Source organism: Ambystoma mexicanum, chromosome 3q (genome assembly GCF_040938575.1).
Source record: "Ambystoma mexicanum isolate Mex_15411 chromosome 3q, UKY_AmexF1_1, whole genome shotgun sequence".
NCBI lineage: Eukaryota > Metazoa > Chordata > Amphibia > Caudata > Ambystomatidae > Ambystoma > Ambystoma mexicanum.
In genome coordinates this window covers 971,339,217-971,353,132 of record NC_090926.1, presented here as the reverse complement: position 1 = coordinate 971,353,132, position 13,916 = coordinate 971,339,217, and positions in this window count along the sequence as shown.

Sequence of the window (13,916 nt, the reverse complement as noted above, 5' to 3'; positions counted from 1 at the left end):
TCGCTTTCTTCACGACACACAACTCCCATATCTTTTACAAAGGGCATACCAAGGATATTTGAGAAAATATAATCAATAGTTACTGCGGTTAATACTTCTATCCGCGTCAGAGCCATATTTTGATCGCTCATACTGGTGCCATCAAAACGTGTCATATTATGAGCTTGTAGAAGACTGTGCCACTTTTTCCCTTGATTATTAGAACATTTTTTAATGGGATTAGATTTTTATAAGGCCATCTACTAATTGCTCGACTGGATAAAGCTCATCAATTTTAGCATTGAAGTCTCCAAAGAAGCAAAATTGGGAAATGATTGGAATATTTTATTAGAATAGTATCAATTGCTCTGAGGTTTTTTGAAATTAATGACATTTTGGGTGGATCGTAGATGTTAATTATAATGATGGTAGTTTCCCGGTTCTTAATCTTAGCTATTAGTATATTTGGAGACGATTCGGGAAGTTTTTCTATTGTCCATGGGTTCATGACCGATATGAGAAGACCCCCTTTTGGTTGACCCATTAGGCCTTTACTTGCCACTTCATAGATTGTCAGACGATTATCTATTTGGATCTCAGCTGTTATCCAGGTTTCCAGAAGGGCAACTATGTGGAACATATCAATATTGGTTAGAAAACCATCGACATCGAACATGTGTGTGAACCCCCTAGTATTCCAAGAGTATATACATTTTTGTGACCTTTGTCATTGTCGTGTCCCAGAGAAGTGGTCCTTGAAGGATAGAGGTAACCATTGCCAATATCCTTCCGGAATAGGCTGTGTGAATAGAGAGTCCTTTGTTGTTGATTGCTCTTGTACTGACTTATGAGTTACTCTTGTCCAGCAATTTTATGGGGTGGCACACTTCCCCAAAGTCCTAGGTGCCATTGATTGCACCCATGTGGCTTTACGTCCACCCAGGGCCACTGAGCATATCTATCAGAACTGCAAGCACCGGAATTCCATCAATATGCAGGTTGTATGGCATGCCAAGGGAATCATCACCTCAGAATATGCCAACTATCCAGGGTCCAGCCATGATAGTTTCATATTCAGAATGTCATCCCTAAACCGGGACCTGGAAGCTGGGCGGCATGGCGACACATGGCTAATTGGTGAGTATAAATGCTTCTGCACATGCATGCATGTCAGAAACTGAGAAATGGGAAAACCCCATTAATGACAACCATTATCACCTCCCCAGGGGACAGTGCCTACCCTCTGAGCACCAACATGATGACGCCAATTCAGAACCCCACCACACAACCCGAGGTAAGATACAACACAGCCCATATTTCAACCCGGGGCATAGTGGAGCGCACATTTGGAGTGCTCAAGTCACGCATTCACTTCCTTGACCGCTCTGGTGGGCCGCTGCTATAAGCGCCCCAAGTGGTGTGCAGGATCATAGTGGCAGCATGTGTCCTGCACAACGTTGCAACCGGCCGGGTGTGCCGGTGGACATGTTGGTACCCTCACATCCCCAACCACATGCACGGCCACTGCGCATGGGAGGTGAAAGGGCACGTGGTGAGGCAGCCCGTACCCAGCTTGTGGCAAATTACTTCAGCTAAAATTCCACCCCTGCGGAGTGCACACAGGCCTGGCACATACCAGCTGACAATCAATGAGGATGTCAAAAGGGACAGTCAACTGTCACAACCATACCAGCCTATAATTGTTCACCTGGAAGTGTTACATTGTGTTCATCCCTACCTACTTAAAAACACCCAATTCTGTGTCACAAAAAGACACACATTCATGCAGCAGCAATGACTACCCCCTTGCAAAAAACTACATCAAAATAGTACCATGTCAACCAACCCCTCCCATCTCAGCTACCCAACACACCATGGCATGCAATGTGAAAGCAACCAAATGAATGCACAACACATGACACAAGTGTCACAAAGTGCACTGTCCCTAATGTAAACAGGCCACAGACAATATGCTCTCAGTAATCAATAAGGAACAGCACACATGAACAAATAATTACCAGCAACACAAAACATCAGCACAGGATGAAACCGTGGCAATATATGACAGTAAAAAATTGAAGTAGTGCAAGTCTCACAACCTGACTAAGGCAGCACATCGACCCCTTCCAACTGCAGAGTGTTGCTGTCAGGCAAATGTCTCAGTGTACTGCATACAACATGAACTGCATCTGCAAAGGAGACGGCCTTGTGAAGACATGAAGAACCTACATGTATATAAGGAGAAAGACATAGATGCACAAGCACATATCAATACACCATGCAGTGTAGAATCCAACAACAATCCTCACTAGGGATGTACACACAGTTTTGACTACACACTGCCCACACAACTCATGGGAGCCCAATGTCACTGTGCAAGTTACTGTCACTTGGTCACACCCTTTGCAAGCCCATGGAAAGGGTAAGCAGGAGGTGTGTGTGTGTCAGGAAACCAAGCATCTAACCCAAAGACAGGACAAGCCTGCATATGCCCAGCTGGAATACACAGTGGATGCCCATGGGAGCCACACAAAGCAACACACTGTAAAAAAAATATATTTTTTAAAAAAATAATAAAAATGGCCATGTGTGGACCAGGGGGGGGAGGCCACCCAGTAGGGACGAGGTACAGGGTGCACCCCAACACCCACATGGGTGGATGTTGAGAAAAAAAATACCTCCATGGGCTCATGGCCTGCACGGCTATGTTACAGTGGGAGAACTGCTGTCGCTGTCATCACCCTCTGCTGCTACATCAGGAGGTGGCCATGATATGGGAGGCAGCTCACGCAAAGCCCTGGTATGGTCCTCCATGGCAGCAAGCATGCGGGTCTGGAAGGTTTGGCTCTGCAGGATGATCCCCATGCAGCACCTCATGGGTAGCCCGCATTTTTGCCTGCATGGCCTCGTGTGATGCCTGGATCTCCGCACTGGTTGCCTGGAGCTCAGCTGAGAGTGAACGTGTGAGCTGCTCCAGCTGCTGTTCTGAACTAAAATTCCGTGAAGCCTCAAGTTCACCCAGAGAATTTCTGAGGAACCCATGTTCTAACCTAAGAGCTTCCCTGTGGGCCTGTATCTCTACAGATATGACTTCGCACAGAGTCTCCAGTCCAGCCCGTCGGTCCCTGTTGGACGCCAAAATGTCCTCCCTGTATCAGTGGCAAATGGAGTCTGTTGCCTGCTGCTGGAGTTCCATCTGCCTTTCAGGGGGGAGAATGGAAGTGGCCACCCTATCCATTGCCTGAGCCATCATTTCACACAATGCTCCTTGTTGTGCTGCTATACTGTACATGGAGTTCTCCCACACAGTATTGCCTGGTGGCGCACGGCCACCGTCTTGGCGGGCACCACACCTGTTTGGGCAACGAAATCTGCACCTTGCTGTGCTGGCACTGCCTGAGGCTGCAGGACTGCATTCCTCCTTTGATCTGCTGGCCCAGGAACAGGAGCAAATGTTGTGGAGTGTGACCCTGCATCTGTAATCGCCAAAGGTGGACTTACCAACACTGAAATCCCCATAGAGGGGTCTACCCCTGGTGCAGGTGGGTTGGACAGAACAGCATCCCTGCCAGAAACACTCACCTGCTACGGCACATATGTATCACTGTCCGATTCAGCACCTGATTCATAGAGGTCTGCGTAGGTGTACCCAGAGACACCCATGGACAGCATGGTCTGTAGGACAAATGGGTTTTCACCCAACACCACCCCACGTCCTCCACTGGTGCCCGGTTGTGGCTGTGATTCCTCCTGGGTCTGCACCATCTCCTCCTCCTCAACAGCATCAAGTGCCTCATCACCTGCAAAAACATGAAATATTACAAATGGAAACAGGCATGAGCACCATAGCACACACATAGGCCTGACAAGGCAGAGATCCAGTACATTAATAACACATTTCCCACATGACTATAACCCTGGCATGCATGCACTGTCAATGAGTTGGAAGGGGAGGCAAAAAGCACTGAGGACTCCAAGATGGAAAGGCAACACATGTGCTGCATGCTGGATAGCACTGGCATCACACATTAGCCTGTGAGTGGCATGTCCAATACACATACATGACACATGCCAGCACACAGATGGCACGTAGCATAGCCATCGTACATTTGACAAGTACAGCCATATGGTAGGAAACAAGTACTGTCACCCATCCATGTGAGATGGACATCATGAGATACAACATGCAAAATAGTGTGACAAAATACGCATGTGCCACACGCTGCAACAGATCCGGTGTTCACTGATACAGTGATGGCAGTCAGATGGATACATCAATGGTTGGTCACTTCAACATGACAGAAGACAACAGTCATGTTCAACATTCAAACACGGCCAAAAAATTATTGTGTGCAGGCCATTACTCAATCAGCCTGAATGGTTAAATCATTCCCATAACGAGGTGATAAATGTGGGCCATTGTGGGGTGTAATCTATGACAGAAGTATGTTACATTTGTGGCAGTAAGGCAGAGAAATGTGTCGTAAAAATGGCAAGGATTGAAACAATCAGGCTGAATGAACAGGAAACCATTTTGAGTAATGTTGTTGCAAGATGACAGTTGAAGGGCAACTGCACTAATCTGGTGCAGATTGGCTACTGTGGTCAGAAGGGATACTGTCATACCCAAACCCAAGGCCGGGAAATGGTTTGGAGGAACCACATGGGTGACCCATACCAGTCATGACTACACAGCCTCACCTGGCACTCAATCAGAACTCACCCAAGCAACATACACATGGATTGCACACACATGCATGGGCACTCACCGGACAATGCTTCAAGATCTGGTAGGTCTCCCTCGCCTCGGATCTGATCCTCTGTGATGAAAGTTCCAGTGACAGACTCATGTTCAGTGAGTTGGTCGTCCTCAGGTGGAGACCCACCACTAGTCATCAGAGTAGAGGCATGATTGGAAGCCAGCTTGTTCTTTGTTCTGCGTTTCAGGTCATTCCACTGCTTGTAGCAATCATCAGCTGCGCACCTCACAAATCCAAGGGCACTAATGTGGTCCGCGATGGTCTGCCAGTGGGCCCTACGTTGAGCAGGCGTAGTCTTGCACCCTGCAGTCACCACCATTTTGCAGCTATGTGCCAACACATAGGCCACAAGTGCATCTAGTTCGGCGTCATTGAAGCTAGGCTTCCTTGACGTGCCGGAGTGTGTAACTGTGTCTGGTGTCCCAGCCTGTAGTGCAAGAGCACCCTTCTTCTTCTTGGAAGGTGGTGCGGATCCTGAGTGGCTTACGCCACTCTGGTTGGTAGGGGCAGAAGCGCAGGTGGACTGGGTACTGTAAGTTTGCGAAGGCACAATGAGCAAAGGTCTCGGTGCAGGCATTGGCTGCAGGGTGATGTTGGCAGGACCAACCTCGGTGTGATGGACTTGGATCGACACTGTCCCGGATGGGAGACTCAGAGCTGGGGTAGATTGAGCTGCAGCTGCCCCTGCAGCCTCCTCACCCTGGCTACTTGAGGCAGCAGATGACATTGCTGCCCCAGATCCACTTGGCCTGGTGACAGCGACTTTCACCGCCACTTGTGGCTTAGACTTGCTGACCTGGAAGTCAGCCTGGGAGTCATCCTGTGCCGGTTCAGTTGACAATATGGGCCGGTTTAACAAGGGCTGAGCTGGGATGGTGTCAGCTACATTTCCTCCAACCATTGGGGTTGGGGGGGCATATGTGGCCCCAATTGGTCCTCCAAACACTGGCCCCTTGGGCCACACTGCACATCCTGGCCACGTCCCCTACCGCGCCCACCTTTTGGAGGTCGGCCACCTTTGCCTCTCTTACTGCTTGGTCGCCTCCCAACCATGGCACTGATGTTGTTGTGCATATGGGAGTTGCAGTAAATAATTGTCCTGGGCAATTGGGGCGTAAGGGGTAGGGTACTAGATGGAATTAGTACCCTAGTGCTCTAGCAAGGCTGTCTGTGACCCTTGGGGGAAGATGACGGGACACGCAATGCACAGGCACCCTGAAAACAATATTAAATGTGAACGCAACCCCTGGTAGACCACGTGCGTGGAAAAATTAACCCGCACTACGCTGTGGCACCCAGAAACACAAAAATAAGCGTACGCGTGATACATGCAGCCTACAATGACCTCTGAAGGGGTACACGACACACGGGGGCAACCACAGTTGGAAAATACGTGCGCCACTCACTGTCTGCCTGGAAAAAGAAAGTGAAAAAGACGCGCAACACCCCCACCAAAAGAATTGAACGCTGTCTGAGTAAACAGGGAGTACGAACTGGAACCATTGTGAAGTAATCGCGTGTGAACCGACAAGAAGTACAAGAATCAACCGCTCGCTCTCCACAAAAAGCACGTACAAGAAAATGGCGTACTACGCGTACCTTTTAAGCTAGCCCACACTTGCCACGTCAATTAGGCGCGTACGCGCTAAGGACCTTTCCTCCAATTACACGCAGTGACACCCAGACGTGCAGTTTTTTCACGTGAACAATAAACATGCACCCGTGTTGTGGGAAACGCCCGTGCGTGTAACATCACAGACGCGCTTACGCGCTAAGGGCCTTTCCTCGAATTTCACGCTGACGTGCACTTTTTTCACATTCCAAATCACTCCGTATCAAGGTGGCCACGCGACAACACACGGAAGACCACGCTCCTGCCCAGAAGGTAATTTTCCTGACCCCCAGATCCCTGAGCACGCTCCCACCTGCCATCTGCTGCTGCCTGCCTGCTGCCCACGTGCCCTGCTATTTGGTGCCTGCACGTCAGCCATCTGCAGGGGTGCAGTTGCTGTGACCACCCCTGCTGGAACTGAAGACTCCCGACTGGGATACCATCGCTCCACAGCCCAGGACCCAGTTGCCCACCCACACCTGCCTCTGGGGTTGTCATGTCAGACACAACACCATCTGGCACCACTGCCAACCCCCAGCCAGAGAGGCAGAGGGCTACCAGCTTCAGTGCCAGTGAAGTTGGTATCCTGGTGGAGCAAGTCCTGGGGCAGTATGATGCCTTCTTTGGAAGTTTGCGCGCCGACAATGAAGGACGGAAGAGGATCTGGATGGACATCGTGACTGCCATCAACGAGGAGGGGTGGCAGTCCGTGACTTTCAACACGTCCGCAAGCGCTGGGAGGACTTCAGGTCCAGGACCCTCAACAAGGCCCGGCGCCTCTTGAAGGCAGCGGATGCCAAGGAGTGCTGGGTCCGCCTAACCAACAACCAAATGAGGGTCCTGGAACGTATACGCCCAGCGCTCCACGTCCAGGTCCTTGAGAGGCAGACCCGTCTGGAGTTGAGCGGTAAGTGTACATGTGTACTGAGTGGACGCTGTGTGTGTTGAGGTGTGCCAGGAGTGTGCAGGTTGCACATATGTCTTTGTAGGGCCATGTATGGATGCGTATGTACAGGGACGTGAACCTGCCACATGTGAGTCCTCTCATGTGTGAGACACATCGATGGTTTATGTGTTGGTAAGCATGCTGGCCAAACGCATGTTTGGGTGCACACATGTTAAAATTTCTGTGTATGTACTGTGGCCTGGTTGTGGTGTCACACATGGATGCTGGTTCCAGCTGCATGTATCTGCACTATGTACATGTGCATGTGTGTGTATTTGACAAGTGTGCAACTGTGATACAACATGGATGCATGTGACACTGACATGTAGGAGGCGAATTGCCAGATGTGACATGGAATGTGATGTTATCACTGTGACAGGTGGTGGAGATGTACAGATGAATGTGGGTCTGGTGGCATGTGTGCATGTGTTCTGCAATCCCCGTGTTGCATGTGATGTCAGGCTCACCTTCGGCTGCTCATGCTGTTGTTTGTGTATGGATGGTGCTGCCTGGTGCAACATTCCTGTTGATTTGCTCATGTGTGTGAGTTGAAATGACATGCGTGTTGGGGAGTGTGATGCCATGTCTGAAGTTTAACACTGCCACTCATGTGCAACTGTCATGTGTGTATCAGACCATTGTACAGTGCCCTGATGCCTGTGTTCTATCTCTCCCTGTCTGCAGCGTCAACTGATGAACAGGGTGGAGAGGGTGCTTGGAGAAAAGCGGCAGGGATTGCACCGCCAGCCGGAGACGCAAGGCCCAGCTCCCCTCCCATGTTGTCATCTCGTCGGGGAATGAGGAGTCTGGTGCCGCGTCCCAGGCCGCAGCTCCCGAGGGTAGGTCCAAGAGGCGGAGGTCGGAGATGGACTCCTCGGCAGCAGAAGGGGCAGCTGAGACCCCACAGTGTCCTACAGAGGAAGATGACATGGAGTCATCCAGGTTGGTGGGGGGTTCGGTGGAGGAGGAGGCCGTGGAAGGGACAGAGACGGGGTCTGGAGGGGGGATTCCACTGGTGCTAGAGGTGCAGTCCAGGGTCTCCCTGCGGATGTGGCAATCTGGGACCGGGTAGAGCTTGTCCTGGCTGGGATGGCATTGCGTCAACGGGGCATGCGAGCTGACCTGCAGGGTTTTCGTGAAGACCGCCCCCCAAAATACGTACCCTGCTCGCACAAGGCCTATCGCGTGTGAAAATTCCCTGCAACCCCAAAATACACGTACCCCACTTGCACAAGGCCTATCGCGTGTGAAAATTCCTGCACACCCCAAAATACACATACCCCGCTCGCACAAGGCCTATCGCATGTGAAAATTCCTGTGCACCCCCAAAATACACATACCCCGCTCACACACGGCCTATCGCGTGTGATAATTCCTGCGCACCCCCAAAATAAACGTAGCGCGCTCGCCGAAGGCCTATCGCGTGTGACAATTCCCGCGCACCCCCAAAATACATGTACCCTGCTCGTACAAGTCCTAGCACGTGTGAAAATTCCCACGTACCCCCAAAATACACATACCCCGCTCGCACATGACCTATCGTGTGTGATAATTCCTGCGCACCCCGAAAATACACTTACCCTGCTCGCACAAGGCCTATCGCGTGTGAAAATTCCCACGCACCCCCAAAATACACGTACCCTGCTCGCACAAGGCCTAACGCGTGTGATAATTCCTGCGCACCCCCAAAATACATGTACCCCGCTCGCACTAGGCCTATCGCGTGTGAAAATTCCTGCGCATCCCCAAAATAGACGTACCCCGCTCGCACAAGGCCTATTGCGTGTGATAATTCCCACGCAACTCAAAATACACGTACCCCACTTGCACAAGGCCTATCACGTGCGAAAATTCCCACACACCCCAAAAATACACGTACCCTGCTCGCACAAGGCCTATCGCGTGAGAAAATTCCTGCGCATCCCAAACATACACGTACCCCGCTCGCACAAGGCCTATCGCATGTGATAATTCCTGGGCACCCCCGAAATACACATACCCTGCTCGCACAAGGCCTATCGCGTGTGAACATTCCCACGCACCCCCAAAATACACTTACCCCGCTCGCACAAGGCATATCACATGTGATAATTCCCGCACAACCCCAAAATACACGCACCCTGCTCGCACAAGGCCTATCGCGTGTGAAAATTCCCACGCACCCCCAAAATACACGTACCCTGCTCACACAAGGCCTAACGCGTGTGATAATTCCCGCGCACCCCCAAAATACATGTACCCTGCTCGCACAAGGCCTATCGCGTGTGAAAATTCCTGCGCATCCCCAAAATAGACGTACCCCGCTCGCACAAGGCCTATTGCGTGTGATAACTCCCACGCAACTCAAAATACACGTACCCCACTTGCACAAGGCCTATCGCATGTGAAAATTCCCGCACACCCCAAAAATACACGTACCCTGCTCGCACAAGGCCTATCGCGTGAGAAAATTCCTGTGCATCCCAAACATACACGTACCCCGCTCGCACAAGGCCTATCGCATGTGATAATTCCTGTGCACCCCAAAATACACATACCCTGCTCGCACAAGGCCTATCGTGTGTGAAAATTCCCACGCACCCCCAAAATACACTTACCCCGCTCGCACAAGGCATATCACGTGTGATAATTCCCGCGCAACCCCAAAATACACGCACCCTGCTCGCACAAGGCCTATCGCGTGTGAAAATTCCTACGCACCCCCAAACATACACGTACCCCGCTCGCACAAGGCCTATTGCGTGTGAAAATTCCTGAGCAACCCCAAAATACACGTACCCCACTCGCACAAGGACTATCGCGTGTGAAACTTCCTGCGTATCCCCAAAATACACGTACCCCACTCGCACAAGGCCTATCGTGTGTGAAAATTCCAGCGCACCTCCAAAATACACGAACCCCGCTCGCACAAGGCCTATCGCATGTGATAATTCCCGCGCACCCCCAAAATACACGTACCCCGCTTGCACAAGGCCTATCGCGTGTGAAAATTCCCACACGCCCCCAAAATACACATACCCCGCTCGCACAAGCCCTATAGCGTGTGATAATTCCTGTGAACCCCCAAAATACACGTATCCTGCTTGCACAAGGCCTATAGCATGTGAAAATTCCCACGCAACCCCAAAATACACGTACACCACTCGCACAAGGCCTATCATGTGTGATAATTCCCGCGCTCCCCCAAAAAACACGTACCCCACACGCACAAGGTCTATCGCGTGTGAAAATTCCCGCGCACCCCCAGAAATACACGTACCCGCTCGACGAAGCCCTATGCACACCCCAGGAATACACATTCCCCGCTCGCGCAATTGTAGTGTAGCGGCCCTGTAAACTGGTTCAGGGTTAGCACGGCCCTTTGCGCTGCATTGGGGATTTCAGTGGCTTTTCCTTGCGCAAGGAGCGATCTTGGGGGCGTAACTGGCACTGCGGGATGTTCTCTGCGCCAGCGCTGATTATGGCTTGGGAATTCCATGAATACGCGGTGCACCAGAATGCTGTTTAGCGCACATGGCTGGCGCACGCTGGCGCACGTTCCCTCTCTGCGCTGCTCGCGTGCGCTGCCTCTGTGCTGAAATCTATGAATTACCCCGTATATATTTATTTACTCAACAGTTGTTTAATATTTCACTAGTCTAAGCAAGTCAAACATCACAATCACAAATACACCACTTCACTTCTCTTAAATTCCAGACAAGTTAAGCTCACAAATGAAGTGGGAGCAAAATGGCACTCCAGCAATTTAAAATGGAGAGAAAGACAAAGTTATTAGAAATTAGGCAACACCAACAGGTAAGTAATAAGGGCAGGAGAACAAGAGAGACTACAAGGTTAAAATCAGTTAGAAACGGCTTAGGGCCAAAGTCAATAGTTCAAAAGTCTTTTGCTCAATATAATAGATTCAATGTAGTTCTCAGTAAAGTTTGTGGCACAGATTCCGGACGAGGTTGGTTGGTAGAAAAGTTAGTTCAAAGAGAAGAGAAGGACAAGCCCTCGGATTGGAGAAAGATTTCAAACACTTTCACCGCGGCTGACCGAAACGGACAAACCAGATTTGCGCAGTACCTTAATAAGGAGAGGGAGCTGTAGATGTGGGAGATGTTCCTGGTGGTTCCTTTAGGCTCACGGTTCCTGAAGCGACTGTCAGACTGACACGAAGTAGGAAGACTGGAGGGTCCTGCGCCACCCAGGGAAGTAACCAGCAGCAAATCAACAAATAAAAGGTGGATCTTCTCTGTCATCGGATTTTGAGATTAGGACCTGCAGCAGGGCTTCACCGGGCGGTTCAGTCGTGGTAGGGATCCTCTTCTTCCAGTTCCTCGTTGGTTCTTTCATTCCAGTGGTGACTCTGCTCTTCCAGTCCCACAGACCTGTTTTTTATGCAGTTTTCCCCCATCAATACAGCCTGGCTTTCAATCACACAGCAGGGTGGCTGGCCTGGCAAGGCCAGTCCCCTCAGCTAATCAGACAAGAGTGCGACTTGGGTTGCTAAGGCAACCCATGGCAGGGGTCCAAAGATCCCTCCCTTACATCCTCTAGACTATCAGGCGCCTGTGCAGAAGCCCGCGAAAAGACAGCGAACAAAGGAATCATCCCCAGTTTGGCGTCAAAGTAAAACACGAGAAATACTTTAACAAAAAGAAACGGTTAAAAAAACCCAGCCGGAACCAAAATAAGATGTATTTGGTCAAGCCGGTTTATGTTCGAGACTACTATAATAGCCTGGAACAATACCACGTTTATGTAATATAATCGCGGTAGGAACGTTATGGTAGATACCACTGCCACCAGTCAAGTCTTAGGGCCTCATTACGAGTTTGGCGGCAGCCATGGAGTTATTCGCTCCATGACTGCCGCCAAACTGGGCTCCTTTACCGGGTTCCCAGAATGGGGAATTACAGGGCCATTCCAAGTTCGGAGGGCACGGTAATTCTTCCCTCTGGGAACCCGGGCCCGGACCTTCCCCATTCCCATCTGAGCCCACATAGGGCTCAATGAGAATGGGAGAGGGAGCTAACAACGGGCCGATTACGACCGGCCCGTTGTTAGCTCCCCCTTCCCCTCGCGGGACCCGGTAAAGACGGCTGGTTTTACCAAGCGTCTTTACTGGGTCCCGCGAGGGGACCTCGTAATTTCAGGGGATGGGTTCAACGGGTCCGCCTCCATTAGCGGAGCCCGTTAACCCGTTCCGTGAAAGTTGTAATGAGGCCCTTAGTGTTAAGGGAGCGAAACAAGGCTCCAAGAGGCACAGACAAAAAGGGATAAGAATTAACCCTTTACAATACTCCATGTAAGGTGGGGTATACTGGGTCTGTGGTTTAAAGTGACTATATAAAGTTAATGCCAACTTTAAATGTTTTTGGAGGACAGGAGTCAGCCGCAGAAAAAATTGAGTCAGTGGGAAGTCTCAAAGACAACCCTGTGTCAAAGCACTGAAAGTGCTGTGTAACACACACAAAAAGTGGTGCACATGGAGTAGGTGAGGCTCCAGTGCCCAGGATCACACAAACAGTAAAAATACACACAACAAAACACATGTAAGAGTGGGAAAAAGTCTCACACTCTTACCAGGTGAAAGAAATAAACCCTAGAAATCCATCAAAGCTGCTGGGGGATGCTTTAGGTAAGGGAAATCAGCGAATTATGAGAATTCTCCCTAACACTCACCCCCCCCCAGATTAAGGGACAGGAGGATTTAATCCAATCGTGGATGAATCTCTACCTCTAGTCGGTTAAAAATATCCTAGAGAGACCATCAGCATTTTGGTGGTGACATCCTGCTCCGTGCTCAATGGTAAAATCAAAACCTTGCAGGGAAATTAACCATCTCAGAAGTTTTGGATGTTCCCCTTTCATTTGCATTACCCATCCCAAGGGCTGGTGGTCAGTTTGAATCACAAAAGTAGATCCATACAAGTATGGTCCAAACTTCTTCAAACTCCACACAATGGCAAAGCATTCATGCTCTATAGTTGCCCACCTTGTTTCTGGTTCCTTCAGTTTCCTATTGATGAAGCAAATGGGTTGCTCCCTACCTTTCTCATCCAGTTTACTAAGGACTGCACCTATACCTATATTGGAGGCATCTGTCTGCACAATTAAAAGTTGGTGATAATCAAGAACTCTTAGGACTGGAGCTTGACAAAGGGCTTTCTTCAGGCTTTCAAAGGCTTGAGTGCACTCCTCTTTCCATTTAACCTTTTTAGGAAATTGTGGAGAGGAGATCAGATTTAAGGGAGAAGCTATAGTCCCATAGTTCTCAATGAAATTCCTGTTGTACCCAATGAGCTCTAGGAAAGCTCTGACTTGGGTTTGAGTAGTAGGGGTGGCCCCGTTTTGCACAGCGTGTACTTTGCTGGGCAATGGGCTTATCTCACCTCCTCCTACCTCATGATCAAGGTAGACCACTTTACCCTGTCCAATTTGACATTTGCTTGCCTTTATAGTCAGATGGGCCTGCTCAAGAGCCTGCAAAACATATGGTGATCAATATGTTATTTTTATGTAAGGCTGAACACTGCAATGTCATCCAGGTATGCCATCCAGAAGTCCTCCATCCCATTCAGAACTGTATTAACCATCCTTTGAAATGTAGCAGGTGCATTCTTTAATTCAA